Source organism: Cebus imitator, unplaced genomic scaffold (assembly GCF_001604975.1).
Source record: "Cebus imitator isolate Cc_AM_T3 unplaced genomic scaffold, Cebus_imitator-1.0 Scaffold34, whole genome shotgun sequence".
Taxonomy (NCBI): domain Eukaryota; kingdom Metazoa; phylum Chordata; class Mammalia; order Primates; family Cebidae; genus Cebus; species Cebus imitator.
This window is the reverse complement of record NW_016107349.1, coordinates 5292028-5305648: the sequence shown is the minus strand read 5'-3', so window position 1 is coordinate 5305648 and position 13621 is coordinate 5292028.

Below are 13621 nucleotides of genomic sequence, written 5' to 3'. Positions count from 1 at the left end.
GTGGTAGTAAAAGGCTACACTGCGGTGAAAATATGTTAAGGGCAATTCTAGTGAGAGCTCAGAAAGAAAAGGAGAGCTGCAGAGAAAGCCTGAATCTTCTTAGAGAATATCTATGTATTCCTGAACAGGATTTTGTGAGCAACATGGATGGTAAAGGTCATTCTGATTCAGTCTCAGATGGAAATTAGGGACATGTTATTAGATAACAGAGGAAAGCCTATCTTTGTTATAAAGTGACAAAGAGATTGACTAGATTGTATTTGTAGTCTAGTGTTTGGGAAAGTTAACACTTATGAGTGATTACATTGGATATTTGGCTGAGGAAATTTCTAAGCAAAATGTTAAAGTTGTGGCTTGGTTTCTCTTAACTGCATATAGTAAAATGCAAAAGAAAGAAATTATTTCAAGATTAAATTGATAAACAGAAGGGAAGCAAAACATAAAGATTTAGAGCATTCTCAACCTAGAATCATGCAATGGTGGCTCCACTGGCCTGAAGTCTCAGGAGACCCTGCCCTCATGGCAGTTCTCTGCTGCGATTGCAATCCAGTGGCTCCCAGAGACTTCATCTTTTGAAATGCAGTTGAACAAAATTATTTTGTTCTCCCAAAATTAATATGTTGAAATCCTAACCTGCAAGGCGATGGTATCAGGAGGCAGAACACTCATGAATGGGATTAGGGTTCTTACAAAAGTGACCCCAGAGAAATCTCTTGCCCTTTCTACCATGTGAGGTTACAGGGAAAAGACGGCTACTTATGAGAAAGCAGGTCATTACCGGACTCCAAATCTTCTGCTCCCTTGATCTGGAACTGTCCAGCCATCAGAACAGTGAGAAATAAATTTCTTGTTTTTTATGAGCCACTCAGCCTATGGCATTTTGTTGTAGCTCCTCGAACAAACTAAAACAGCAGATAACATATGATGCACATGCTTGCTAAAAGATAAAACAATGGGAAAGAATGAGAAGGTAAAAGAAAGAATGTCTGCTGAATATTGACTGAGTCAGGCCTCCCCTGTCTACTCCCATTGTTTCTGCCTCATGGAGGCCTTCTCTACCCTTCCTCTGAATTAACATACCAGTGTCTTCTCTCCTTTCTTTCTTTCTGCTTTCATGCCTCTTTCAAATCATTCTCAACATTAGTGGTTTCAAAACATTTTTTGAACACTCATTCCATCAGTTAAAAAAAGGCATGTACTTTCATGTATCTTAATTTAAAATTAATATGTACCCTAAAATTAAGTAGTTACTATAAAACGTTTGCAAAATACACATCTTAAAAGAAACAGATATGAATAAATACAAATTGAAGTTCTCAGGTCTTCTTTCCACACCCCAACGTACATGGCCCTCTGTGAGGACTCCCATTCCACATTACTCCAAGTGATCTTTCCGGTCTATCGACAACCCCCTGCTGGCAACTCATGGTCTTTAGAATAATATGTTTGTCTTTAGTATGCCCACTGTGTCCTTTCATGGTCTGGCATTCATGATCTCTCAGGCCTCATGTTGGATTATTCTCTCCTTTACTTGAACTTGACATTAAAAAAAATATATACAGTTATTCATGCTTTTTAGAATAAATTATGACACTACATATATCTACATATTTACAAAATCATCCACGTGCATTGAGTGTTCTTCCTTCCTTTTATTCATTAAAAAAGTAATTTCAACATTTACATGTTGGATCATAAGTAACCTTTAAAGGAAGCCTCCCTTTAGGAGCCACACTTCTCATTAATCCTGCTCGTTATGCCCTTGGTCTCCAAAGTGGGGAAGGTACTCATCATGGTTACATAAGATGACCAAATGGAGCATTTAAAAAACAGTAAAACTTTAGGTTTGCTGTCTCATCTTTGTTGTTTTATAACATATCAATGTGGAATTAAATAAGTATACATGTATACTATATATGTGCTTTATATATAACCACTCTTTCTATGTCAGTATGTTATTAATTTTACATATATCAAGTTTATGTTTAAGTTGATACTTTTATTGCCGTTTTTATCTTATGAAAGAGTAATCTATTGATTTATAGATGTACTTTCTCCAGCTTGTATTTTTAAAACCTCTGTTAGGCCTCAAAAGCCAAAGCATTACTTGGCAGAATATACACTTAATATATGTTTGTTGACTTGAATAAAGGAGGCATGATTTAATATTTCATGTCTCCTTGCTGCTGTCTATCACATATGTATTATGCCAACAACTTTACTCCAACAAATTTAGTGTCTTTTGAGAGTCTATTGAAGTCAGATATCAGTATAAGACCTTTTTTCTAGAATCACTAAAGAATTGGAAATACACACAGGTTATGATAGATTTGAATTACTATGGAGTGACTTGGACACAGAGGTAAATGTAACCTAATCTCTAAAATTTTATTTACATTTTCTATGTTCTCTTATCCATCTCATATTTATTTATTTATATTAAACAATCAGATAAACATTAGGAATACATTTCTACTAAAGAATTCATCTGGCCTATTAGACATCAATGGGTAAGGGCAGTTTTATTTCTAACTTTAACTTGGTTTAAAAAAGCCAACATAATACCACACAATACGCAGTAGGAAATGAATTTTTACAACTTTATTATCTCTCACATTATTTCTCATTCACAAGCGTATTAGTGGAAGGAGGCTCATGATTTGAATTTTATCCATAAGACTCATTATGGGGCACTTGAAAATTTGTCAGCATTGGGCCCCTAACACCTTAAGAATAAAATGATAGATTACTTTTATTCTTGTTAATTCTAAAAAAGAATCCACTGTAGTATAGTGCAATTTAAAATTTCAGTAGTGGGTATCCCTCAATAATTACCCCTTTCAAATTTCTTTGGCCTTGAATGTAAGTATTTCATACTCCCCTCATTTTACAGAATTAAAGAAATTCTATCTCAAGTGAGGGAGAAAATGAGCAAGTTAAAGAAATTGAGTATGATGAACTAATTATGTTCTATTTTAAAGAATTTATGCATATAAGTGAATAACACAGATTCTATAGAAATATATGTATCTGTTGTCATCCAATGCTGCAAAAATAACAATTCTGAATTACTAGCATTCTTCTTTATTTTTATTTTTGTACAGATGGGGTCTCACTGTGTTGCCTAGGATGGTCTCAAATTTTTGGTCTAAAGCAATCCTTCTGCTTCAGCCTCCCAAAGTGCTGGGATTATAAGCATGAGTCAATGCACTCGACTATTACTAGCATTCTTGATTTGACTGGAACAAAATGCCCTATTCTTAATTCTGTAACATATTCTTCACCCGTGTTTAACTTGTCACCTACCCTTCACTTACAGTGAGTATAAATGCTAAGTATCTTCTGCTAGCCGACTGGCATCACTTTTTCCAAGCTCAGGTACTATGAACAATTTTCATTTTCTCCACTGAAAAAATGACAGTTGGCTCATTAAGTATCCTCTCTCTGTAATTCCACTGTGGTTTTCTGCATAAGAATGTATAATTGAGTTGCCAAATCATTGATTTAAATAATAATTCTTCCCCTTCTTTATTCCAGTATTTCTCAGTACAGGAAAACAAAAGATAAAGCATTTATGCTACCTTCTTGAATACAATCTAATTTTCTCAGATAAATAATAGAATATCTCAAATATAGAGACATGACAAAAAATTCAAACACAGTTTGGATAAGAAATTAGGTCACTAAGAAAAGTCAATATCATCATTACACTGGAAATTTATATTAGAGTAGGTATTATGGGATATAAAATATTAAGTATGGATATCTTAAAACTTATCTAAAAAATTTGCTTCTCAAGTTCCATAAGGACTCTGTATTAGGGTATCCAGATTTAGCAAGAAAAAAAATGCAAGCATCTCAGTTAAATTTGAATGCTAGCTAAAAAACAAATTTTTTGTACAAGTATATGCCAAGGAATATTTGGGCTATACTTATAGTTTGAAATGCTATTTATTATTTAATCATAAATTTAAATGTAATTGAGTATCACACATTAACATAAGCAAATGAAAAACTATATAAAATATCCCTATGGTGGCATCCAACATAACTTTCATAAAATGATTCTGAAAGTAAGTTGTGTCTTTTAATGTTTTTGCTCTACCTGCCAGGCAGCTCATAGCAACATTTTGCATTCAGTTGCTCCACCATGACCACTCCTTTCTGTATTAGCTGCTTGAAACTCAGAGCTACACTTTGGGTTCATTTCAAGAAAAGTATAGAAGAAATTGCTCTTGAGTTTTGAACAATAATTTGTCCCTTCTTATCTGCTTTTTTTTCTATTCTTATTTTTCTATGCCCTAATTCCTTGCTTTTCCAATTATTCAGATAGGATGGTACAAAGAAATAAACATTTAATCACATACTGATAAAGATCTTCATCAACATATATATTACCTTTATTTTTCTTTGGACCTGACTTTCCATTTGTATTTTATTAACCTAGTTAAAAAATGCCATTTTCTTGTATGTTTCTCAAGTTTTTATGGGAAAAAGGCAGAGTAAGTATAAAATGTTTGCCAAAGTTTGTTAAACATGGGTACAATGGTCAAAATTGAGAGAAAGAGTAAAATATCCCATAGTAAGCTATTAAGGAGTTCAAATGCAGTTTAAAAATAATATTCTTCACACTGCCAGGGAAGAATTCTTGCTTTAATTTTGTCTCAATCATTTTTTATCTGTTTTGCTCTAGACCTTTAAGAAGCAAAGGCATTTTGCATGTCATTAACCTCCTTTTTTCCATCAGAATTCCTTAAACAAATATCTGGCAAGGAAGTATGCTGGGCATAAAATAAAATTATAAGGCAACGATGAGGAACTTAAGAAGCTTATATTTCAAACAGAAGGACATTACAGTACATACTTCAAAAATTAATATTCTCTGATCTTGTTCCCTGGAGATAACTTTCAGACACTTTAGATGTCTTTTGTTATATTAACCTCTGTATTTCTAAATAATATCCTGCTTTTCCTTGGTTTAATCTATTTTGGACATCACCCACTGATTTCTTATTAGTGTGTGTGTGGAACTGACTTTCTCATCCTCAGTATTTCAGTCCCAACTAAATTCCCCACCCCATTCTCCCAACAAAGTTACATCAAAGCATTTGGTTAAGACCGTATACATTATTTGCATTATCATGGCTGTATACATTTTTCTTCTAATGGTTCAAGTAACAGACTATACTTACAGGCTGGGTACTGTGGCTCACACCTGTAATCTCAGGACTTTGGGAGGTTGAGGGGAGCGGACCACCTGAAGTCACGAGTTCAGGAGGTCGAGACCAGCCTGGCCAACATGGTGAAACCATGTTGAAAAATACAAAAAAACTAGTTTGGTGTGGTGGTATGCACTGTAGTCCCAGGTACTTGGGAGTCTGAAGCAGAAGAATCACTTGAATCCGGGAGGTGGAGGCTATAGTGAGCTGAGATCACACTTTTGCACATCAGCCTGGGCAACAGAGCAAGACTCCATCTCAAAAAAAGAAAAAAAAAAAAGAAAAAAAAAGACTATGATTATACTTTCTTTTATGTTGATCATTTTAGGAAAACTACAAAGTATGGTTGGGATTTGAAAATTCACAAGAATTTCTACTTGGACTTGGCTTAATGAACCAAGAAACAGTCAGAGCAAAGGATACCTACATGATTAGGCTGAGAATAAGTGAACACAGATTCCACTGTCTCCACAGTGGAATGGTACCCAAGGCCAGGTGGCCATCGTCTGGCCATAGAGAGGAGGTTCATAGGTCAGAAGAATAGCCATGACTTACTAAGATTTCCACCAAATGGTAGATTTCCAGAAATTAATAATTACTTATTTTAGTTTTCATGTGATTAATTTCCTATATACCAGTTTTTGTTTTTTATATGCTCCATGAATTGTATAAATTCTATCTAACATTTTTTAACAATTGAATAATTCAGATACTCTATCAATAACATTTCCTTTCTCTGGAGGCTGTCATCTCTCCAAGTTGTGTTGAAGCTCTTTGGGCTGCTGCATGGCTTTCCTCCTGGTACTGCATTTACTAATATCTCTAGTATCCCTATTTTGTGGTCCCTATATCTTCATTTGTTCTTACTTTCACTCTCATTTTCCTGGAACATTTACTGTTAATGCTTCCTAAGAGAAGATGCATTGACAATTTAATATTTTTCCTTGTCTGAATATGCCATGAGCTTTAATTAGTTGCACTTGTATAATCATTCAGTGAGACTGAGAATTTCAGGTTGAAAGTCATTCTTCTTCAGACTTTTGAAGGCATTATCCATGTCTTCTTGATTTCAAGGCATCTGCTGTCCAAAGTTGTTATGATTCTGACATTGAAAGAAACATTTGTATGTAAATATCTCACCAGCTCTTATACTTGAAAACATTGGACCTAAAAATTGTGTAGTCATCCATGTGGAGAAGACAATGAAAGCCACGGGATTATGGAGTGATTAAGTGTAAAACTGAGCCCTAATTTTAATAGGATTCTCAAAGATATGATCAAGGGTGTCTGCTGTCTGAAGGAGAATGAGAAGAACAGAGAAGAACCAGGTTATTGAGTGTCAAAAAGACAAAAATGGATAAGTTTAAAAAAATGTGGTTAGAAGAATTATTAAATGAACATTGAATGTATGTCATCAGTAATATATTAACAAAAATATTGGTGGTAATTGTGATAATATTGTGAATTGAGAATTGGTGTAAAGAATCTGAAACATCTCTGTACCAGGTCTCAAAAGAACTCTATTCCAGCCATTACATTTCTGGCTGTTCTTGGGTGAATCATAAATCTCTGCTGCTCATCTACAACCTGAGAAGATAGGACTTAATGACTTTAAATGCCTCTTTGACTTTTAATGTTCTGTGGCATGCACTATACACACTTTGATGTACATTCACATGCAGAATCACATTTGAGCATTAAAAGAGTCCTATGAGGAAAGTAGGACAGCGATTTTCTTATATTCTCTGTCTTTTCTCTCTTAACAATTTTGTAGGTTACAAAACAGATAAAGGGAGTCAGATTGAAAAACAGAGCCAGATTTAGAACCCAGGGGTCTCATCCAGGTGGGTCATAGTTCATACGAAGTATCTGGTAACGTATTAGTGCTCATTTGAAGCAAATGCATCAATGCTTCTGCCAAAGTCTAAAGATATATATCCATTGATTCTTGCGATTTCCCCGGACCAGGAAGAACTTCTTAATGGATCGTAAACTGATGTGAATTTTTCAGTTCCATCTTCTGGTGTTATAGTCAAATGATGGATATGATTCGTAGAGTACTTAAGTGAAAGGCATGATCAGTTTGTTTGAAGCTGCTAAGTTTTCAATTGTTGTTGCTCCTTCTCTTTCATTATGAGTTATTAGTTTAGCCTTATCAATATCAATTTAGTTTGCTGTGGTTTTGGTTAATCCTAGAGAACACAATGATGTATGATATTTGCATCCAAAGTACTTTTGCCTATAATTTTCTGATAACTAAATGTTAAAAAGGATTTACAGTATGGTTCAAATGTGAATTATATATAGGCTTATTGTAAAAGCTGATTACATAGAATGTTGCCTCATTTATTTTTAATAATGATATTACTGTTTTCTTAGATAATGGAATGACTGATCATTTTCATCACTGACTTACATTCCATCCTACTTTACTTGAATATTTTCTTTGCAAAGTAGAACACAAAACAAATTGTTACATTCTTTAAGGTCCAGAGAGCTTCCAGGAACCCCAGTTGGCCTTGTATTTTGCTTACAACTCAGTGCAGAGTTGTGTTGGGGAATATAATGTCATACAAAACTGAGTTGTTATGGTACTTTAGATGGAAGACCATCTTTTATTTTATGTAAGATTAAACCATTTGTTCTGAAAACAGTAAACATCTAATAAATGACCATAGTCCTTTATATGCAACTCATTCAAATATTATATTTTTTTGTTTAGAGATTTGATCTACTAGTGTCTAATGTAAGCTTATAGGATAAGCAGCGCATGATAGTAACAGACAATGAAGTGGAATCAATTGCTGGAGGCAGCTGTCCTGATTGTTACATTCCCATTCTTATTACCTCCAAATGTGAAAGGTCACAACCCATTGCTACATTTGCCCTAATACCAAAATCCTTCTCTGGCCCAAGGCAAACAACTCCATTTGTTTATAGGTTCAACTAACCTACTATAATTTGTCAGATTCTCTCTGAAACTACCTTATTGAGAAATGACAAAAATATGCAGAGTTATGGGAAGATACACTGGAAAACCAAATTTCTGTCTAGCCCCAAAATATCTAGGAATTACTCTGTCCTATATTCAGAGTGAATTTTTACTATAATTAAAAGTTTAATCTTCTTATTCTCTTCCTTCTTCCAAAATGAAAAGAAAGCATAGTGACCTTGTAGGCTTAATATAATCCCACTTTGTAGGCTGGCATTTATACCATAAAAATTCATGGAAGGACGAGTGTTTTTTCGTTTTTCTATAACAAGAGATGTGGGTTGCTCTATTTTAGTAACCAGTTTGTGGGCTAGATATTTCTGCCATTTTTTTTTTGGTCCCATCAGTTATAGAAGATGGAGTATTTACATATCTTGAGACAGTTTATATAACAAAGTGTTCATGTTTATTGACCATTACCCATAACACTGATTTCTAAATCAAAGAGAAGCTCAGTCTGCAGATAAGCTCCAAATTTTACATACGTCATCTTACATACTGAGTAAATAAAGAATTTATTCATCATTTCAGAAATTGGTTACAAGAGTTTTTCATTTCTTTCACACAGTCCACCTGAAATAGGTCTCTGTATTTAGTATTTTGTAGTTTAGTTTAATTTTAATTTATCAGGATCTTTGAAGGTCAAGAATCATACAAGTCTTAGTAAAATAGAAAAAAAATCATAGTCTTTCATTTCTATAGTTTAGTTCAGAGAAAGATAACGGATGCACTTATTTCAAGATCCTTGACTTCCTGAGAAAGTCCACCTCTTATATATAACAAAAGTTGTCATTGTATAAACTGTGTTTGCCACTGCATGAATTGTGGGGTTATACCTTCTGATCATTTTTCTGGCTCCATTTAGACACAACCTCCATCTTTATTTAGAATAATTAGTACGATTGCATTAGATATCTGTGAAAATAAATTAGCACTAGTATTGATGCTTCATCATATAAAACATTTCAATCAAAGATATTTATCATAAACTGCCATTCAGTTTGCAGACTCTAAAATAACTCACATGCTTTTATTGATTTAATGAGGTAGATGTAACATATTTCAACCTCAGTAATACCTTATATTTTTTAGAGTTTTACAGTTTATAAGGGGTTTTTATGTGAATTGACTTACCAGATTGATGCTGACATACCTCACACATTTAGTGAATATGGAATTCCTTTTAATGGAAAGGTTGAAAATAGGGTATGAAGTTGAATTCAGAAACTAAGAAGAAAAATGCTAGCAGGAGCTTTTCTAGAATGAATGCAGAGTCAGCTACACATGAAGACACAAAGCAAGAAGGACTAAGTCTAAGTAGGAACGAACAAGAGAACCAGAATCTAAGCTGCACTCGTAAGGCCAAGCTTACAACATTCAAAGAAGCAAGGCTGGCTGTCCTCTTTAGCCACACATTAAACCACTCATTAGCCTGCGGACTGTTAACTTTAACTGTTGAAGCCTCAGTGTCCTCATTTACAAAATGTCAATGAAAACAGTTGTGCCCATCTCCAAAGAATTGCTGTCAGTGTGCTTTGGGGTGTGTAATTTAAAAAAATATATATTTTAACCACTAGTATCCAGTGTTCTTTCTGGGAGAAAACTATATTTAGAGAAAGCCTTAATAGACTGCTTTCATGGTAGCTGATGGAATCCCCAGGGAATGGTCTGGAATCAGATGGCCAAACAAGAGAGTTATGTGGCTTTGAAAAGGACTTTAACAGGTATTGGGGATGAAGATCAGAGATAAGAAAGAGGAGCAGAGGTTATAGTAGAAAGAGCAGACGAAGGCCACAGCAGAGGCTGAGCCTGCAGAAAAAACCAGCCCCTGAGATATTCCTGGAGGCAGTAGGGACAAAAACTCTATTTCAAAAAATGAATATATATTAGATTTTAAACTGTTTGTGATTTTATAATTTAAAGCCCTTATATTACCCCGATTTGGGGAGCCTGATATACACATTTCTGTTTATGAAGGTATTCTATTTAGAATATAAAGAGATCAGATGGATTTTTATTATGACTTTAGGCAGGAAGACACTGAGATAATATATTAGGAAAGTAAATTTTTAGCTAGATATGAGTTTGAGGGGAAAAAATTTCCTCTAAGAATTCCACAGTTATTATATTATCAAGGGTACTGTTTTTCCTACTGGAAGTGGGGCAAATTTTAAGATAATTTTTGTTTGACTTGCAATGTCAGTGTAACTTTAGCTAGCATCTTGATTAAACCATATAAAGTGTTTTTCATCACCTTTGGCATACGATAAACACATGATAAATGATTAGTGATCATCATCATAATTTTATTATTAAGAAGTGATTTCTCTATATGCAAAGCAGTTTTATCTTGCAGAAAATTTGATTTCTAATAATTATGAAAAGTCAAGTCCCAACATATCATTTGATCCTCACAACACCTTTGTAGTATTAGTAGTATCACATGTTTTATAAAGCAAAGTGATCTCCAGGATCATAGATTTTGAGAATATATTCTTGTGTGTTCCCACGTTTTAGGGAAAAAGAAGATTAGATTCTCTTTAGTTTTCCTTGGACATTCCCCTAAAAAAACATTAAATTTCCTCAAATGAAGTGAGTTTGCCATCACAATAATAGAATCTCAGACTTTATAAGGGCCACACAGTCACAACTGCATATCTTTATTTTATTAAAGCAATACCCCAGAGAATGCTGGATAACTTTTCAGTTACTCATTTTGTGAAGAAGAGAAACATTAAAGAATTGAAATTCTATTTTCAAAGAAATTAACTTTTAAAAATTGTGTACTGTTTGAGGACAAATGAAAGCAAAATTATCTTAAAGATCAGCATAAAAGGCTAAATGGCTTTCGTTTATGTACTTTTAGTACATAAAATTGCCTTTTATTTCAGCCGCTGTCTTGTTTATTTAAGTTTATTTTGTTTTGTTCGTAGAGTTCATGAATTTGATCTTTCTCCCAATTGTGAGTTAGAGCATATCTGTTAAACTCATTTTATCAGTTTTCTCAGCTCAAAAATGGAATGATATTCCCATGCTATTTTGCATTCAAGTGTGTTGTAGGAGTTAAAGTGCATTAAAAAGTGCATGGTTTTCTAAAAATCAGAAGTAAGAATTATACTGATAATGGTACATGCAATAATGCTGTTAATGGTATATGCATGTAACCTACGTAAACATAACTCCAGATGTGCAAAAGCAGATAGCATGAGTCTTTAACCTTGTAATGATCAGGAAGTTATGAGAGAAAATCCTCACAACTTGTCCAGTTCTGATCTTTAAAATGGAGACACATTTATGTGGCATCAACAAGCAATGTTTGTGGTTTTTGCTTTCTACTGGGAAGGATGAAAAGGCTGTGGTTGGTTTGTTCAAGGAGCTATTGATTAAGTTAACAAAGAAAGCTGACTCTTGTAATTCAAAACACTCACACAGGCAGTCACCCTTTCCTAAAGACCCAGAATGAATTCTTCATAGAGAAAAAACATGTCTAAATACACACACACACACACAAAGACACACACACACATAGTTAAACGTAAACGATTAAATCAAAGAGGAAAGCATGATTTTGACAAAGAATAGACCAGATGCTTAATTTTGATACTTCTTGCAATGAGCCATATGCACATTGTAATTGTTCTTTCCACATTCTTTATTTAGGGCTGAATTCTAGTATGTTTAAATGAGGCTGATGTAGACTAATTTCTCTGTAGGAGTTTGTGGCTTTGACTAAATTTCCAATGGGACGTACTTTAGCTGATAACATGTATTTCTCTTTCATTTAAAGGAAACATGGAATATTTCACTTCCTGTTTCATTTTACTGTAATACTCTGAACAGCAATAACACATCTACTTAGAGATGGCTGCTCTCAATGCATGTGAATTAATACCCGTAATCATAGGTATTCTGAGCCTTTTTAGCATAAGACACAATAATTGAGGTTGGTCTTAAATGAAAAACATGAAAAATATTCTAATGCACTGCATAATTTCTTGGAATTTAGACTAGGGCTAGTTCATAAGTTTCAAAGCCTAATGGAAAAAAGAAATAAGAAAGAATATACCATTTAAATATTCTTGCAAAATAATTATAATGCTAATTACAAAATTGTAAAATCTTGACTTTCTGGACTACTTGGTATATAATATATGGAGAAGTCAAATTTCTGTGTGGGTTAGAGTTTACCTACTCATGAACTTAAACAAAAAATTACACATTTGAGATTTTCTAAAATGTATACATACTATTTTCCTTTCTCAAACTGAATGCTGATTGCTATGGATAGAATTTAAAATCCTACATGCAAACTTATGCTTGTTAACACTGTGTTTGGCTCTAATACAATGTTGCCCTAAAGACCACATTAAGCATTAAAATCTTTATGCGGTTTTCATCTATGTGGTCAGTCCTTCAAAAACTGTACATTAGTTTCATGTACTACCCTCCACTGTGGGATTATAATGATGAGCTAGGTAATATGTTTGCAGCCCTCATTATCATACAGTTTAGTGATGGATCAAATATTAATCCTATCTATGCAGTAGTCATGTTTGTTTAGTAATCATGGATATAATTAATACAAAAAAGAAATAAAAGATACGGGTGTCTCAGCTTTTGAAATTACTTGTTCATTATCCATATTTTTTCCCGTTTTGCTTCTCCTGGTACAGTGGGGTTTTTCTTGACCTTTAAACTCTTGTTCTTCCATGTTTAGTTTTTGGTATGCAATAAGAATAAGACACAAATCTCATCATGTTACTCTCCTATTCAGTACCACTCAGTGGGTTTCCATTATCCTCAGTATAAAATTAAAAATTTTTATTTTTGCATGTAAGGGTATTCATGATGTGGGCCCAGCTTCTTTTTCCATATTTTACTTTCAATATTTCTCACAAACTATGTTTCCATTTTACTGAAGATCTTTTTTCCGCTAGTATGTTTTGCTCTCTTTTCACTTAATAATCTTTGAACATGACTTTCCCTGGCTGGATTTCACCATTACTCTGCCTCTGTGCCCTCCCCTAATTTTACACTTGCCTCTCTGCTTTCCGGCCTTTCTCATTCCTCTATCCATCAAGATCACACAATCTTGATGTCATTTTTTCATAAAGCCTTTTGACTCATTGCTCATCATTCATGTGCAGTTTGTTGGTTTTCCTGTGTGTTCCCTGGAAACTTATTACTGAGATCTCATACACTGTACTTAGTGGACTTTTAACTTATCTGGCGCTGTTTTTACAGCAAGATTGAAACTTATCTGGGAACATGTACCAAGGCTTGTTCAAAGATCTATCCTCAACCTTTGGCTACAGGCTCAGCATATAACGGCACTCGATAACGACTTGTAGAATGGAAATGCCAACAAATCTAGGAGGACATTATCTTACTTAGTAGACTTTTAACTTAT